General features: G+C 40.5%; 1 long non-coding RNA gene across 1 annotated transcript; it reads right to left on the bottom strand.

The window, feature by feature from the left end:
- Window positions 1-3,033: 3,033 nt before the first annotated feature.
- Window positions 3,034-5,131, bottom strand: LOC137148982 (uncharacterized). Its single transcript, XR_010918635.1, has 2 exons — window positions 5,047-5,131; window positions 3,034-3,605 (listed from the first exon to the last, which is right to left on the bottom strand). It is a non-coding gene; the product is annotated as an uncharacterized lncRNA (long non-coding RNA).
- Between the last annotated feature and the right edge of the window lie 13,719 nt (window positions 5,132-18,850).

Raw genomic sequence — 18,850 nt, forward strand, 5'->3', positions numbered from 1 at the left:
TTTGTTGTTGTACAGAACAGTAATAAAAGATTTAAGAATCTATTCTCCACTCAGCATAGAAGAATATCCTTCGAGCATCATTTAACTACCATTGGCATTTGTGAGAGTTGTCAACTCAAATCCCACACCAAGTACTGGAAGACCTAGAACTTGATCATATATCCTCTCAATTACTAACTAGGGAAGGACCTAAATAGAGAAGGACCCAAACCAGAACCCCAAATCCAAATATCTCTGATCTTTAGGAGTGTTCATAATCTGAGGCTATGTCTACACTTACGACGGCAAAGTCGCCACCGTCAGATCGACTATCTGGATCAACTGAGTGGTCAGTGAAGACCTGCTCAGTGGATCCAGAAGTCGACGCTATTAATCCACCCCTGCAAGTGGCGTAGCAAGTGCAATGAAGATGGCATGCAGAAGAGAAGCACAGCAGTCGACAGGAGTTATTCAAGTTTTCTGCATAGTTTGCGTAACTCCCGTCGACTGCCGCCGAATCGCTGGGGTAAGTGTAGACCAAGCCTGAGTCAATCCAAATCTTGCAGCTGAAGCTGGTCTCTGTATGTAAATCACCATCACTTGTGCTTCTGGCAATGTGTATATTGCTGTATTTTTTTATTCCAACTCAATGGGTTAATTACAACTCTCTGTACCACAAACGTTTGGATGATTTGTTATGTAACTATGGTTCCCTTTGTTGTGTTCTTGAGCAAAATCCAATGAAAAGAAATGTTAAGAAATTGCCCTCCTGCTGCTTCTTGACTGTAGATAACACATTGTGATATTTCAATCTCTTGCTGGGTGTATTGTCTTACTGTCACAGAGTATTATGGCTTTTCATCAGGAAACAAAATAAAAAAAAACAAAGCTCTTCTTGAAAAAACTTTAATTCAGCATGAAAACACTGTTAAAATGATATAAAGGTTGTGACACAAACTGACAAAAGCTAGGAAAGTCAAGTTAAAGCATAGCGCTCTCTACTAACAGTATAGCTGCGAGTTAAGGATGAAGAATGAACCTTCATTTTTAATTTATTTGGGTACATCTACACTGCAGTTAAACACCTGAAGCTGGCCTATGCCAAAGCATTTGGCCTAAGGTTCTGTTTAATTGCAGTGTACAGCTTTCTGGCTTGCGCTGGACACAGAACTCTGGAACCCTCCCCCATCACAGGGTCCCAGAGCCCAGGCTCCAGCCTGAGCCTGTACATCTGCATTACAATTAAACAGCCCCTTACCCAGAGCTCAAGTCAGCTGACCTGGTCCAGCCATGGGTTTTTAATTGCAATGTAGACATACCTTTACTTTTAGAATAGGAACAGAATTTTTAATGATGGAAAGAATTAGGACTCTGTGGAATAGCTGAAATGTAAATTGAAAATCTTTTTTTTTAATTTTCACATTTAAATTTTGTTTCTAAAAAATGGTAATATTTCCAAGGGAAATCGTCACAATGTTGCAGACTTGTACAGAAAATATTTAAAAGTTCAACATTTTTATAATCATTTTGTGAAAAGCAAAGTGAAATAAAAGCTGAAATATGTTTTTGTAAAATATTATGGCAAAACATTTACTATTTTTCACAGTTCTATAAAGACCAATATTTAATTTAGACCATCCATGTTACCTTCTGGCAGAATCACCTAAATCTCAGTAGAAAATGTGGACTAGATTTTTAAACTCCTGGTACAATTTGATGTCATTGAGATGTCTAACTCCCTGGTACGTGAATGCATTCACTTAGTCAACTGTCTGCGTATCATGAATTGCCCCAGCACAGAAGGACCAATGTTGTGGGTGCAAAAGCGGTAGCTGTTTTGAGGCCATGGTGAAATAAGAGGATATATATATAGAAAAAGTAATATCGTTGTATAACCACTTATCTGTTCTAGACTTAAAGTCCCCAGGTCTGACTGGGCTGTTCATTGAAGGAACCAAGTGAGATGGGAGGTGGCTGTATGCATTGAGATCTCTGTGCTGCTCATTTCTTCCCCCACAGCCGGCAGAGAAATGACCAGCAGTAGGACTGGAACTTGTGACACTCCACCGTATTCTCTGGTGGCCCAGTGGAATCACTGTAGCTAGTATAATTTAGAGCAGTCCTTAAGCTGTTCTAAATCATGGCAAGGGGCCATTTTGGACAATAGTGAAGAAGATATAAAAGTGGCTAAGAACCTATTTCCCCTCCCCTCCTCTCAGCTGGGCCAGGTGTGAGTTCTGCAGAGCTAAGGATTCACCCTTGCATACTCCTATGGGTCTCATTTACTACTTGGGTGTAGTAAATGTATCATTCTGTGTTTATTTTATGGGCAATGTTACTATTTATTATCAAATTATCATAGCACCTAGGAGCCCCAATCATGGACGAGGACCCCCTAGTGCAGGGTGCTGTACAAACAGAACAAAAAGATGGCCCCTGCCCCAAAGAGTTTACAATCCAAGTATAAGACCAGAGCTGGATACAGACTGACCAACAAGTTAGTGAAAAGAAATAATGACACAGTATTGGTCAGCTTGGTCAGTAGCTGTCTTAGTATGCCAGCAGCCTATAATTGATATAATATGTTATACATTATTTGTACCACAATAATTGTGTAAGAAAGTCATTCACAGCATTTGTCACACCAGGGCAGGTTACAGAATACCACTGTTCACCTCTACCTTGAGATATCTTTCTGACCAACACCATACTATGATTTGGCATAAATCTCAGAAATTCTAGGAATAATGTAGAAAACATAGGAATCCGCCTCCATAAGGAAATAATTGCAGTATCACACCATCTACTTTACTGTTAAGTCAGTTTGCATTCTCCAGCTCAGTTTAACATCTACATTTGAAAGACATTTTCACCTAATCACTGTTACCAAAAGATTGTTATGATATCCCCTGTGCAACCACAAGACTCTTTTAGTCACACGGCATCTGACAAAAGGTACTCAAGTGGAATGATTTTTTCCAAAGTTTTTTTACGGCGGCACAGGATAAGAATTCTACTATACAATAAGGAAGGAGCTGTGTTTACATAGTAATATTAAATCATGTTTAGACTGTGAAAAATAGATGCTGGAGTGCATGAACATTCATCAAATTATTCTGTAATAAATGACAGAATTTATGCTGTAGACAGGTCTGATGGGAATTACAGTCAGGGGAGGGATGGATAATGGAGGGGTGGGGGCAACAACTCCCTGACTCCAAGGCCTGATGGGGCACAGCTTTTTCAGAGATATTTTCCTTTTCCCTCAGCAGCAGTTGATGAATCAAGGATTGGAAAATCAATTAGAGTCCAGGAGAAACTGAAGTGCTAGCGTTAGGAAAAGCTGGTCCCCAGGGTGCAAAGTTTCTGGAGCTCCATGATTTCATACCACTGTGTGAAGCAGCAACACCTGACAGGAAATTAGAGAACTGCTGCTTCCTAGTTGCCTTTGCTACACAAAGGAAAGGAAGTTTTATTTTTAGCCCACACCTTCTGGTGTCTCTCTGCAGTTGCTAGAACTTCTGGAATCCAAGCAGGCTTCAGATGTCTTAAGGGCTGCCATTTGACAGCTTGCTGAAATTTCCACAGGCTCCCAGCGTGTGGCAGGAGACATTTCCCATAGGACCCTGTTAGCAAAATCAACCAGCACTCTTAATTCTCTCAAGACATCAATTCTCAGGATCCCTTCTCCTCCCAAATCCATTGAACCAAATTGTCCTTATTTCTTCTCTATCCTGCCCGACACAGGATGTTTCTCTAAATACAGTTTCAGTGCTCACTGATTATTTCCTGACTAATGCAGTATCCCCCTTTTTTATATATAGTAACCATATATTTCTATATTTCCTCAGTGGTTTCGATTGGATACAATGTCCCTCAATTAGGTGTTCCTGCCCAATTAGGTGGTGTTAAATGGTTGTTGTGGCGCATCCTGGAGGTGGTTATAATATTGGGTAGAAACAGGTATGTGTAATGTAAGCCATAGTATACAGTATGTCAGAGGAGCTATTTATTTATTTATTATTGAGCCTATGAGAATTTAACCAGCCATAGCCCAAAAGTGAGACATGATATGTGGCAAAACCTCAAATGAGGGACACCAAACAAGGATTCATCAGGAAATTTAAAATGGTGTGAGAATCCTTCCTTTTAGTGTAAACTCTCCATAACCTTACTGCTTTGATTTTGTATTTCTGATATAGATAACTTTCAATGATAATAGCAAGAGTGCACCAAATTTTCATGAAACACAGGCAACAGTGGGAGTAAAATAAATTAAATGAGGTGTTTGAAAGGTATGCCTTTTATTGCCACACTGCTGGCTATTTCTAGATAAGAGCACTCGATTTAATTGGTAATGTGATGCATCCACTCAACCCCCAGGAGTTCCCTTGCTGGCCAGGCATGTCTGCACCTGCACTCTCATCATTGCTCTCCCTGCTGTGACCCCATTGATAAACTTCCCAAGCAGGTTTTCAAATAAACTTCTTGAGCAGTCCTCCAACTGAGTCATGCACAGTCTGTAGGAATACAAACAAAACAGTCCCCTTCCAGGGTACAAATTCAACAGGACCTCCTAAGGTGCCCTTTGTAACATCTCAGTCTGTAGTCCTGTCTCCAGACTAAGTTCTCTGTCAGTCTAACAATACTCGGATTAGCCTCAGCCCCTCCTGGGCCAGCTTCCAATGCTACCTGCTCTGTTATAGAGCAGTGCCTCAGGGCCCTTTCCTGGTGACTCTTTGCTCTGTAGTAAGCCTTCCTGACTCCAGTTCTCCAGCTGAGCCAGAAGTTCATTTAATTGAACTGTTAATCCCAGAAGGGGATTGAACTGCTCACCCTCTTCAAGATCTTCTGCCCCCTTCTCAGGGCTTGGTTAAATTCCCTTCTCTGGGCTTAGGTCACTCCACCTATGGCAGGAAGGGGGACAAAGGCCCACCCACTGCTCCAAGTCCAAAGCCAGGGACCCTATAAGTAGTAGGTGCCAGCTCTTTCACTTTAACTTCTTGCTGCTGCATTTCCCTGGGCCATTTCCCTTCTTAGCCCCAGCACCTTCAGCTTCATCTTTACCTCAGGACTGAAGTCTTTCCTGAGTCCCAGTCAGGAGCACCTTCCTTGCTCCTCTGTCTCCAGCCACCAACTGCTCTGTTCAAACACTGCAATTCCTACACTTAGCCAGGAGTACTGTTCTTGCTCACTTGCCTCCAGCTAACAACTGACCTAGTCTTTCCAGCAGCTCCTTTTATATGCGCCTGCTGCCTCTTTTTGGCTGCTTCCTGCAGCCTCTCTCCGATTGGCTTCTTTGCTGCAGCCTCTCTAGGCAGCCTGGAGGACCCAGTTCTACTGCTTTTTCCTGGGGCAGAGTGTAGTAGGACCACGAGGCCTCCAGGAAGGTCATGATACACCCCATCACAAGTTGGGGTTGGGAGATTTGTGTGTAACTTTGGGATGGAGTAATGGGTTGTGTAAAAATTTCAAATTGCTAACTCTGCTCCTGGATGCACTTCAGTGATGGGTAAAAGTGACTCCTTAGGAAATCAATTTGTACTGCACTTTGGGACCTAAGTCATGATCAGCTTTGTTGGTTCCCCCTAAACTGTCTCTCTTGTTTAATTATATTCAAGCTGATGAAATGTGAGTCTAATCCCCTAACGACTATTTCCAACATAACTTTATTTGTAGAATAATGTAACACTAACATCTAGGAGTTGAAAACCCTCTAAAGTTTACAGTTTTGTTAACCACACCAATTATGTTGGAGATTTGTAGTTCACAGCATTAATTCAGCTATTATAAGTTGTCATAGCTCCACTGATGTTGAAGGGGCTATGCTGATTTTCACCACTAAGAATCAAGCCAATATAGAGAGAGAGATTATTTCTTTCTCCCGCGCTCAACAACTTTTTTCTACACAATCTTTCTCCTTCCCCTCCCCATGTGTTTTTTCATTCTGCTCACTCTCTGCTGTTACAGTAATGATAATGTTGATAACTTAAGCTCTTTCGAATATGACTTGATTTGATTTATTCCACGTGGAACATAGGGCCTTCACCACCGCCTTCCATCTTTGATGGCTTCTCGCTGTAGTCCTAGCTTTCTCCGATGTCAGTTTGATAGCTTTCACTTCTGCTTCTCTTGTGAGTTTCCATGTTATACTTGGTCTACTGTGTCATCAAATATGGTGCAGTATTAATGTGGCTAATAATGTGATTAACAAAGCTGTCACAATAACTCACCTGAATATGTCTAGGAAAAAGGTTTTTCTCGAAATACATTGACTGTGTTACTGTGCATATAAGTAACAATAATGTATAGCAACTGAGTTGTATTAATATACAGGAGATAGAACAGAATAGAATAGAGTCAGCATTATATTTAATGTGCCCGTGATTTGGGTAAGTTTTATTCCCAGTCAAAGAAATCAAATGCCCTAAATTTGATTACAGACCAATGTTCTGTTGAAAAGCCAATACATTTTGCAAATTCATCAAAGCACTCCTACTACTTTAGATCTAAATGAAAGATATTTCATTTAAAACCATGAAGCATTTGTCCTTTACTATAATTGCATGTTCTTTAATCAGAGGGATTTGGCTTCTTCTTATTACGTTACACAAAATGAGTTAGCCTAATGAATTTATCATCATTTCTAAGTAATCTGGTGGAGGAAATAGGTTTCAGTTCTCATGTTCCGGTTAGGGGTGACTCAGGCCTTGTCTTCACTAAGGAAAAGAATGTAAAATCCTAGTGAAGACAGAGCAGTTGTAGTTTTCTCACAAGTTAGCAGAACAAGGTAAACCCAAGGTTCTTCAATAGTCTTTATCATGACCTGATGATATGTGAAAACTACAAACTGCCTGGTTTTCACTAGGATTTTTCTGGGAGTTATTACCATGTGATAGCTAATATGAGGTAAGAACACATCTTTTTTTCTTAGGGAAGATACATCCAAAAAGTGAGTAGTACCATCTCCTGGTTCTTCAGTGACTTACATGAAATAGATTGGTGGTTTTATTCTAGGTCCTAAGAGATAAGAATCCACACTACAAGGGATACTACCAAGGACTCAATGGGACAAAAACTCACTTAACATTCGATGCGGTCCCTCCAAGTCAGGATTGAGGAACATTGAGAAACTTGCACTGCCACTTCCCTGTGCTAGAGCTGGATGGGGTTTTGTCAGAAAATGCCAGCTTATTGAATCCAAAATTTCTCATGAAAAGCAAGTCAGGTTTGATGAACTCTGACTGAATCACAGGCAGAGTTCGGGCAGAACCCTGTTGATTTCCCTGGTTCCGTACCTTCTTGCCTTGCAGCTGGTACTACTACTATCCAAATGACATTTACAGTGTACCATGTGTTGTTTGTGGCTTATACTATAATAACTGATACTTTGTAACTGGTGAATGGAATCTCATAACTACTGTTCTGGTAACACAACATCTTGTGAACATCACGTAGTTTTAATCGAATAACTGAAGCTTCTTAAACCGTCAGAATAATAGGTATTTATGATATTCTTAGTCTAAAAACCAGCAAACAATTATTACTGGGCTGTTGCCAGTATGTATTTAATGTCTTAGTAACAATAACGCCCTGACATTTATAACACTTTACGGGACAATGTCTCTCCTGCACAGAGATCCACTCTGGCAGAAAGTGGGCATGGGGACCATCAGGGTGTTGGTTATGGCCACAGCTGGCCAGAAAATAGAATTTCCTTCCCCTGGAAAACTTAGAATTTTTTTATTATTATTTTATTTTAATTAATCCCAAATCAAGTAAAAAAAATCAAACTGTTTAATGGCTTGTGGACAGCTGTCTTCTAGGGCTGCCAGCCTCCCCAGGGAGATGGAAGCTTGTGGAGTTGGACGGTCCTAGGAGGCACCAGCCCAGCAGTCAGGGAGACAGAGGAGCCTGGGATGTCAGAAAATCAGGCAAGGAGGCCTGCCTGGCTTCCATAGAAAGTTCTGACAGAATCAGCACATTCTCATGGAACGCTTTCCTTTGAATCAACATTTTCTGATGGAAAAATGTTGCATCTGAAAATTTTCAGCTTGCTCTAGTTATGGCTCCTTTATTCTGTGGACTGGTCTGTGCCAGCCCTAAAGTTCCACACACTAGCTGAGAACTGGGAGAGCACGGCTGTGCTTCCTTTCTGGCCCCAACATGCCCCATTATCAGCTAATCGGTCCTCACTACGTCTGCAAGGTGCTTATTGATCGGACACATTTATAAGGTGTCCATCATTCTGTAATATCTAGATAAGTATAAATTATCATGGCTAAGCATGACTGAGCTACTGACCAGTGCAGGAAGGAGCTGCAGAATTGCCATGCACTGTTGTGTATATTAGGCCTTGTTGTTTCAGTGCTATGTGCATTCTTCAGTAATAAAATCAGGATTTGTAGGTATCCTCTGGGTTTTTGTTTTCTTTCCTCTTTCTGGAATACTGTTGGGTTTGGGAGTTTGGGGTTCCTGGCTTTCTTTGGTTTTTGTTTTGTTTTGTAATAATATTATATTGATGGCAACCTTTCAAAGTAATGCTATGAACATGTAACATATAATGTAAGGCAGATTTGAGCATGTTCTTGGTGTTTATGCAAACTTGATTTCAATTGCTTTTCTGTTGGCTCATGAAAGGTATTGATGTTTGCAGTGTTGTTGTGGCTGTGGTGATTCCAGGATATTAGAGAGACAAGGTGGGTGACAGAGACACGCTCTTGAGCTTACACAGAGCTCTTTTTCAGGTCTGGGAACTCTGTGTAAGCTCAAGAACTTGTCTCTCTCACCAACAGAAGCTGGTCCAATAAAAGATGTCATCTCTCCCACCCTTTCTCTCTAATATCCTGGAACCACCACAGTTACATCTATATCTTCTGGGCAATTATGTGCTTGAGTATGCATTGCAGACTTTATTTGGGATTCATTTAATTAACCTAATGGATTTAGTTAAAGGAAGCAGGGATCTTTAATCTGTATCCAGTGATTTAGAACTGTCTTTCTCAAGTCTTCCATCTCTGGGGGGGCAGAGAGGGAGAGATTCAGTAAGGCTTTCTGAAAACTGATGTCTCCTTCTCTGTATCACTTGGACAGGTGGCTCCTTCAAGTGCCTGTTAACATTTGCAGCACAAGATGAAATTTTCTGCAGAACATCCCCATCTGACAATGGCAGAGCTTTCATTCAACTTGTCATCTGCTCCTGTTTCAGCCCTGGCTCAAACTAATAGTTCAGCATATCCCTTGAAAATTCCACTTTGACATGCTTTTCTTTGCCTTTTAACAGAAAAAAGGAAGGGAGGGAGGAAGGAAGGAAGGAAGAAAGGAAGGAAGATGTGCCTAGTCCATTCTTTATTAGATTTGGCACGGATTACAAAGATCTTATTCCATCAAGCAAGATGCTCTCTTCGTTGTTCCTTGCAAAGCTGCTGGCTTTTCATTTCTTGAGTGACAGATTGTGGAATTCAACACTGCAGTCATTGCTGCTTACAATCCTTCACATTCTGTATGTATCCTGGCAGTATCACCAACCTCAAACAGCCAGTTTATCCCATCTTACCCAAGAAAGAGAAGTTCCTTCTGCCACGCTAGACTGTAGAGTTCCAGTTTTCCCTATCAAGAAGCTTGAGTATTCTCCATATTTACATGACTTAAAATGGTTAATATAACAATTACTGAGGCCCACTCTACACTTACCTGGCGATTCGGCTGCAGTCGACAGGAGTTATGCAAGCTACACAGAGTAGCTTGCGTAACTCCCGTCGACTGCTGTGCTTCCCTTCTGCGCGCTGTCTTCAATGCACTGCGCCACTTGAGGGGGTGGTTTACCAGCGTCGACTTCTGGATCAACTCAGCAGGTCTACACTGACCGCTCAATTGATCCAGATAGGTCGAACTGACAGCGGCCACTTTGCCACCGTCTGTATAGACATAGCCTCACTTACTAGTGATCAGGAAACTCTGTGGCCAGAGTAACAGCCATGTTTCCAAAGTGAATCTGCAGAAAAGGTTACTCAATAAATCCTGCTCCCAAATTAGCTTGTGAACTCTTTGGAGCAGGAACAATGTCTTCCGATGTGTTTGTACAGCACCTATCACAATGGGGCCCTGATTCTGGCTGGAGTTTCTGGGCATTGTCCATCACAAAACAAAGAATAAAGAAAAATGACTCTGCTAAGACCATAACTGTACCCTAATCCTCTGTTTTAAAAAAAAAAAAAGAATGAATAATTGTATGTCTGTCTGTTATATAAGGCAGAATATAGGGCCAGATGCTCAGAAGGTGTAAATCAGCATTGTCGTCAGTTTACACAAGCAAAGGATCTGGTCCATTGTATTTTACTACAGGAGAATATGAAGCTGATACACTGGCAAAGAAAACCTGTCACTAGGACTGTCATCACAATGGGCATTAATCAACACATCCCTGTTGGCAGTTGTTGCAGTTAAATCAATGCCTGAGTGAGCATGAAATCTGGCTGCCACAGAGCTGCTAACAGCTTTCTGAACTGAATACTGCAATGTATACCCAGCTATTGAACCTTCTGATTATTTATTATATTGTTAGTGAGGGAGGGGTATAGTACTCGGCTAAGGAAAATGTGCATACAATAGTTAAGCTTTGAGTGTTTCTTCTTTTTTCCCCAATATATATTTAATTCATACTGAAACATTCTCAACACAAACTGCTTAATGAGATTAAACATAGGAAGTAGAGTTAGAAAATCAGTTGAGACTATTTCACATTGGAAAAGAAAAAAAGTAAAGCAATGTTTATAAGTTAACTGTGCATTCACGCCTCTGAGAAGTACAGTGGATAATACACCTGAGTTTATAAAATATTCTCTTAGAAATAAATTGCAAGGCTAGTAAAGCTCAGGCTCACAAACCTCACTGTGGTGTTATCATGAATATTTGACCACTGGGGGCTATGAAATACCCGAAACATAGGCATTCTGCACACCAACTTTTACAAAGTGAAATATATTCACACAACAACTAGAAAACAGGCACTTGGAGCAGGATGCAATGAAAACATTTGTCTCACAATTATAATCCTAGAATGCAAAAGTTGGTACCATTGTTATTTATTTGTATTTCGCTAGTGCCTAGAGGCCCTAACTGGGGCTTTGTTGTTCTATGCATCTGACATACATATAGTAAGAGACAGAGTCTGCCCCAAAGAGTTTGCAGACTAAATAGATAAGAAAGATAAAGACAGGGAAATAAAACAGAGGCACTTACCAGTGAAGTAATTTTCCCCAGGTCATATGACAGAGCCTGAAACAGTCCCTCCCAGTTGTGACTCTAAGTCCAGCATCCTATGCACTGGATCTATGGAAAAGAGTATCTATATCCATTGAAATAACAAACCAAAACTTGCTAGTGGCAAAAATGACTAACAGAAGTGCAGGAGAAGAGAATTAATATTTTAAACTAAAATATTTCATAATAAAATTTGCTGTTGATCTTCATCCCTTTCATCTGCACTGGCTACTCAGGAATCCCTCTTGTTATTATTACTAATTATTTGAATTACCACTAGCACTTAGGACCTCTAGTTATGGATTAGGACCCCACTGTGTTTGGTGCTGTACAAACAGAACAAAAAGATAGTCTCTGCTCCAAGGAGCTTACAATCTAAGTAGAAGACAAGATTGACACAAACAGACCAACAACAGAGTGCACTGAGACAATGCTGGTCAGCATGATAGACAGTGCCTGCCTCAGTATTTCTTGCAGTGTCTTTCTCAAGGAGTGCTATAAACAATCATCTCTATTTAAAAAAAAAATAGAAATGAAAACCTCATTGGGTTACCTGGATAGAGAGAAATCCATCATTTTAACTGCTATGGCACAATCTTTGTCTTCACATATAATATTTGTTATGTCTCCAGTGGATACATTTTGTCTTGTTAAGTCACCCCTGCTTTGTTTATATAAGTAATTATTTAATCTGTGGATTGTTATCTGTTTATCTCTTATTTTCGGCATACAGCCTGATTCTCCTCCACCTTGTTCCTTGCATGGTATGTGTAGCCCACAGGAGAATGTGTGTTATGAGTCCCCCTTCTGTGTCAATCTACAGAGCATATGAGTTGTTACTGCACCCCAGCTATTGAGGCTTGGCTCTTCAGCACCAGTTGTAACAGCTCATATTTGTAGCTCTGGAAGTCTCTGGTTCAGTCTCTAGTGCACTGGCCAAGAGGTTAGCTATCCCTCCTGTGCAGAGGAAGTGCAAAGTGTGTGCATAATGTTACAAAATCCGAATTCTCCACTCATTGACACCAGAAGTAACATTTTACACTCACTAGGCAGGATTGTAAATGACTACACAAGATGCAAGATGTTGGAAATTCATGTCTATGTTGTTCCCAGGTTCAAAAACTGTTCATGAACTGGGCCTGATTTGTGCAAACACTGAAGTACGCAAACTCACCCTGATTAAAAGTCAGTTCCTGGTTCCATATGAACATTCCACACAGCCTTCGATCCAATGAGAATTACTGAAAGGTGACTTGTATAATGAGGAAGCATCTTAAAGATTCAGATCTATAGCTACAGTTTAAAGTTGTGTCCATGGGCCACCTGCTTAATATGTCCATATTTATGCCATTACCAAGGCAAATTGCTCTTTCCATTCAAAACTGACTCATAGCACTGCTGTGTGGCAAGCTCTGAGAGCAAACTCAAAGGTTTCGATAGGTCTGTATCCACTGAATTCACTTCTATAGTGTTCTTTGCAAGTAAGAATTAAAATTGAAATTGAAACAAAATTGTTATTCTTTTGAACTGATTCAAAATGAAATTTTTAATTTCAAATTATCTGGAGAAATTTTTTAACAAAATAATTTTTAAAAATTTTGTTCAAATGTTTTCCTGGAAAAGAATTCACGTTTTTCAGACTATCCTACTTTAAAGCCTGTACCCAGAATAATACACCTGGCCTGGGATACCCTGGTTCCATATGCAGATGCTATTTGTTGTAGCTGCGCCAGACATGGGAATTCTAGAAGCCAAGTGCTATGAATAAATGGGTTTTAAACAGATTTATGACAGCAAACATTTGCCAGCACATTAACTCAGTTCAAAATATAAAGCACCCAATTTTTAATTCTGTGAACATCCATTTTCCAAATGCAAAATTTAATTAGAGCTTAATTATACAGAAATTAGCATCACTCCTGAGGTATTGCAGTGAATACTCAATCCCGTCTGGTCTGGTTTATTATCTACAGACACTTTGAGGATCAACCTTTTGGTCCTCTTTGTATGCGTATGCAGCTCCTATTACTATCAAGGAGAATTATGTGTGTTTATGAAAAGGATGCACTCCATTGTACAGTATGTTTACTTGAGAAGAATTTTAAATTGTTATTGAAGAATCTTTGCTCTATTTAGTGTTCATTATGGCTATAGGTAGCCAAGAATAAACATGCATAATTTACTGTTAAATTTCAATGCTTCAAAGCTGACATTAATAAGCTGAGATGGGGAGGAGGGGAATCTGTTAGAGACAGCAGCTTCTTTTTAGGTGTGCAATACATATAGTTCTTCTTAGGAAAATACAATTTATAGGTCAAATCTCTGCTCAGTTACAGCAGTGTGCATCCAAAGTAACTGCTGACTTCAGTGGAGTTATTCCAGTATTACATTGGAATAACTATGTAGTTCAGTGTAGATCCATGTGTGATCAGGCACAATTTTAACACTGGTAGGCACTTCTTTGACCCTTGATTAGTCAGATAAGCTTGTGCAATGAGGGTTTAAGACAGCATGGGCCTGAGCCTCTTCTCGTGTGCACTGGTGTGATCAGATCTAACTCCAGCGAACGTCAGATAATTGCACCTAGGGGTAGCCGGAAACAGTTTTTCCATCCTGCACACATTTTTGAGATTTCAAAAAACATCTCATCTAGAATCAGGACAAAACATCAATCTCAAAATTTTTCACAAATCAACAAACCAGAGGGAAAAAAATCAGTTTAGGTCAATCAAAATGTTTCATTTGAGATGATTTTTAAATGTTTTGTTTCTATTTCAACCTTTCTGATTTTTTTTTACTTTTTTTTTTTTTGGGGGTCTAAATGTACTAAAAATTTAATACAAAAATCATTCCAATCATTCCAACCAAACAACTTTCCATTCCCCAACATTTTTTTTAGTTGAGAGATTTCTCAAAATTAATGTTTCATGAACAGTTTCAGTTTTGATATATGGGCATTTTTTTTTTTTTGGGTGAAAAACAATTAACCAAAAAATTCCCAACCAGCTTGAATTACACCAGTGTAACTGAGAAGAGAATCAGTTACTTTCATTTTAATAGGGTAGATTTCACATCCACTTAAATTCACTCTGCATGAGTGTAAATGAATCAGGCTCAATAGCAGCGGTTCCCAAACTGTGGGTCATGACCCCAAATGAAGTTTCACCATCAGTAGATGGGATTGCAGCAATACCTAGGTTGTGAAGGATGCCATTTTGCTCTGCACAGCATGACCTCGCATATACAATGTATGTGAGGTCACGATGCACGGAGGACACCATTTTACTTTACAAAATGGCATCTCCACACAGCATGACCTTGCAGTCAGCACACACATGCGGCGGACACCATTCTGTAGAGCAAAATGGCATCCTTTGTGCACCATGACCTCACACGTATGGTGTGTGCAAGGTAAACTTATGCAGAGGACAGCCATTTTGCTCTTCAAAATGGCATCCTCCATGATGTCTAGGATCCCAGCAGGAAATATTTTGTTAAAAGGTGGTCATGCTGGCAAAACATGTGGAAACCTCTGCCCTATAGGAACAGGAATGGGCTCATAAGGAGGACACTCACTGGAGGTTTGACAAATGTTCAATACTGTTTTCAGTTAAAGGTGAGATTAGAAGTAGCTGTCATTACTCATTCTTTAGTGTTGAACAGGCTGTTCTTATGGTAATGTTTATCCTTAAAAGATTAGAGTTTTCTTACAAATAAATCAATTTTGTTTTGCAGCCTTTTGTTAGCTGTGCTCTAGTGAGATATTGTCTGTGGAGAAGGTTGTCTTATGTTTGTACACTTTGAAACAGGGTGGGTGAGCGTGATATATCTAAAAACAAATTAGTTTTATGTCAGGGGTCAGGTGACGCAAGGAAGCAAGCTGGCAAGATGATGATATGTTTATGATATTAAATCCGTGTTTTGCCAAGATAACAGGTTTTAACAAAGCCCTTTACTCTTGCTCAGGCTTTCTGGAGGTACACGAGTCTACTCCAAGAAATAAGACTCTTGAAAATGTACTTTTCATTGTATCCTGTTTTCTCCAATTACACAATCTGATTGCATATCTAAGCACTGTCCTCTGAAGAGATACGGTATGTCTCAACAGAAGTTATGATGTCACTCATGCTCCATCGTCCATGCAACACTGCAGAATGCTAATGGCCGCTCTTAATGAAAGATGGTATTGTAGAGCTTCCCCAGAAATCATTATTGACCTTAAGTGATGCATTCTTCATTAGAGCTTCTTGAAAACCAAGGCAGAAAAAATCAGTTTTTTCATCCTTTTTTAGTCTGTCCAAAATGTCATTGACATTTAAATTGGTTTTATCAGCTCTATAATTGGTTCAAAAATGAGAGGAGGAGAATAGAGATTACAAATAATGGTAAGCTGGCATCCTATGTTTTCCCATGTAGAAAAGACCAGAAGGTTCAAGCACTGATATTGGAGCTATAAGTCTAAAAGGAGGTCTCCCTTTCTTCCCCATGTGTCTTTCCCCTCCACTGCACTGCCAAGCAAGAAGAACCACACCTTGTGAATTTACCTTTGTTGGCCTTTAATACTGTTACTATTTGGAAATAGGTCTCTTCAGTCTGTATTATTTGATTTAAAAGGAATGCTACCCTACTGTGAGCTTCTGGACAGTCACTGCTGAGTTATGGCCACTGTATAAGCTGGTTTGAAATTCAAATTTGTCATTAAAACGTATGTTTTAAGTCTGTTGTTGGCAGTGGCCAGCTTACTGAAAAATGTCTTGACTTTGTGACATAAGCTATCTGTCAGTGAGCATTTTGCTTCAATAATGGTTAAAGGAACTGTGTGGTATCGTCTATAACAGTCAAAAATACATTAAAAGGAAAGCATTTAGTACAAAGTGCAGCGCTCACAAGTTAGCAAATGCCAGATTTACAGTTATCTATGCAATCTTAATTCAGTCCCATGTGCATCTATACTGGACATGGAATAAATAGTAGTCCTATGGATGCATACACATAAGGGAACAGAATTAGGCATTCACAGGCAATCATAAATCTAGCATTTCCTAATTTGGGACTGCTTAATATTGCAACATAAATAACGTTGTTTTAGCATGGACGTTTTTGGATGTAATTTCCCAGGTGTGAGTATTTAAATGAAAAGGGTAAAAACAAATTGTGTGATGTGCAGAGGGGGGTATGGGTCACTGGGGAAGTGTTCTGGGGCTGAAAAGGTGATACGGAGGAGCCTAACCCTGTTTTACTCTTGTCCTCATGGTATTTGGGGATATTTTCAGCACCAGGTGAAGCCCTCAGAGAGAGTAGGAATGGGCCAGTGGGGCTACATGCCTGGTCTGGGAGAGCTTACAGAAGGAGCAGCCTGGCCTATCTCTTTCTGTCTTACCCACCCCCACTCACCAATGTGGTGCCCCGAAAGGGGAAAACGAGCCTCTGGAGTCATGTGCCAGGTCGCATGTGAAAAAGGGACCCCAGCCTGGCTTTCTTCTCCCCCACCTATTACAGTTGTCATCAGAGTCAGCTGGGTCTCAGAACGTTGATGTGTTCAGTTGTTATTGTTCAGTTATTAACTGGCAGGCTGCCAAAATTTTTCCTTAGGAGCCCAAGCCAGAGAAGAGAAATGGTGGTTTTTTAACAGTTTATAACTTCAGCAAAAGTTGAATGGAATTTCATGGGACAAAGAAAAGGCACTTCTGTAGCCTGTGGTATCCTCGCTGCTCAATGTCAAAGCTTCTGCTGCAAGCAATGGAGGTGTGAGTGCTACTCAAAGAAAAGGTTGCGAGAATTCTTCACAATAGAAAGTGTTAGACAAACTAAAGGCTAGTCTACACTAGACGCACTATAGCGGTGCAGCTGCACTTATGCAGCTGCACCACTGTAGTATGTCTGGTGAAGATGCTCTATGCTGACTACATACACCGTTCATACTGGCCATTAGGTTAGTGTAGCTTACGCTCACATCCCTGAGTGACATAAGTTATACAAGCCCTAAATACAGGAGTCTCACCCAGCTGGAAGCTGTCGTCTAGCCAGTGCAATGTAGATCAGCTCTGAATAATTAACCATTGGAACAATTTACCAAGGGTTGTTGTGGATTGTCCATCGACAACTTTTTAATCTTAAACTTCTTAATCTTTAAATTTCTAAAAGACAAGGTCTAGGAATTATTTTGGGGATGTTCTATGGCCTGTGTTATAGAATTATAGAAGATTAGGATTGGAAGGGACCTCAGGAGGTCATCTAGTCCAACCCCCTGCTCAAAGCAGGACCAACCCCAACTAAATCATCCCAGTCAGGGCTTTATCAAGCTGCAGCTTAAAAACCTCTAAGGATGGAGGTTATCCAGGAGGTCAGACTAGATGATCACAAAGGTCTCTTCTGGGCTTGGAATCTATGAATCTATGAGATGACGTTAAGTTGTAACAGGGGCTGAACTGACTCCTGGACCTCCCCAAAACACGAAAAGGCCCAAATGTGGCATAAAGCTCACTCTGCCCCTCCACTCCGTTCCTGTAGAGTGGAGTAATGTAGAATCTAGCATCCTGTTTTCTTTGCTGAGTATGTAGGGAAATGCTAGTGATAATATATGGTGAATGTATCTGGTTTTGACTCTTGGGTTAATGAAAAGAAACAGAGTCTAGACATGGGAAAACATCCGGGATAGCTGGATGCACAATAAAGGATGCAATAATAACCTTTTCTATGCTGGCATTTTATGCTGTTAGCAGCAGCACCGTAGCCTGTGGCTATGGAATCAAGTCAGAGAAGCTGCTTTAGAATCACAGATGTGCGCTCAACCAAAGACTCCTTGCATTCTGCTGAAGAGGCTACTTAGAGGTAGAAACCAGGTAGTAACTGTGCGAGTCTCAGATCAGCATTTTATTTGGAAATTATTTGACAGGTCGCTTTGTGGGCTTTATAATTTTGAACTGATGATCTCTTATACTGCGTGTATTTTACAGTGTTTTCAAAGAGCCTATCCCTAACTCTGAATGCATTTACAATAATTAAAACATAAGTCACCTGAAGCAAAACAATTACATGGGGCTGGTTTGTAATCCCACAATCCAGCCTGAGTGAGGGACAGTAACCAGACTGTGACTGTGCTTTGGACAACATGGGGGCAGGGGGAAGAGGAGAAGGAAGAGCCATGGTTCCAGCCACTACATGTCCCTACGCTTGTTTGCCACCTGTGTTGGGATGGGGAATAGCAGACCAGTGGTGAGTTTGCTCCATGTGGAGGCTCCAACATTAGAAAGCCTGCTCAGGGAAGTAAAAGGCCTTCTAACGTCCCATTACTCCTTTGTGTGGTTGTGGAGAAAAGCTTGGAAATGTGATCTGAGTATATCCTAAAAGCTCAGAAAGCAGAAGACAAATACAAATAATCTGCAAATTATTGTTTTTTAAAGTCTCATGATTTTTAAAACAATCTTGTGATTTTGGAGGTCTGCCTCGTAACTTTTGAATGCTTGTAGTTGGTGATATCGCACCTTAGCCCCCTGCTCCCTCCTCTCCAGGGAATGCAAATTCTGTACAACTGCTCTTCAGCTTCGTGAGCCTTAAGTGTGTGCATAAAATTAAGCACTTGCTTAAGAGCTTTGTTGACTAGGGGTGG

The sequence above is a fragment of the Emydura macquarii genome, unplaced genomic scaffold (genome assembly GCF_026122565.2).
Source record: "Emydura macquarii macquarii isolate MOO-44397 ecotype Brisbane River unplaced genomic scaffold, CSIRO-AGI_Emac_v2 contig_705, whole genome shotgun sequence".
In the NCBI taxonomy this organism is placed as follows: domain Eukaryota; kingdom Metazoa; phylum Chordata; order Testudines; family Chelidae; genus Emydura; species Emydura macquarii.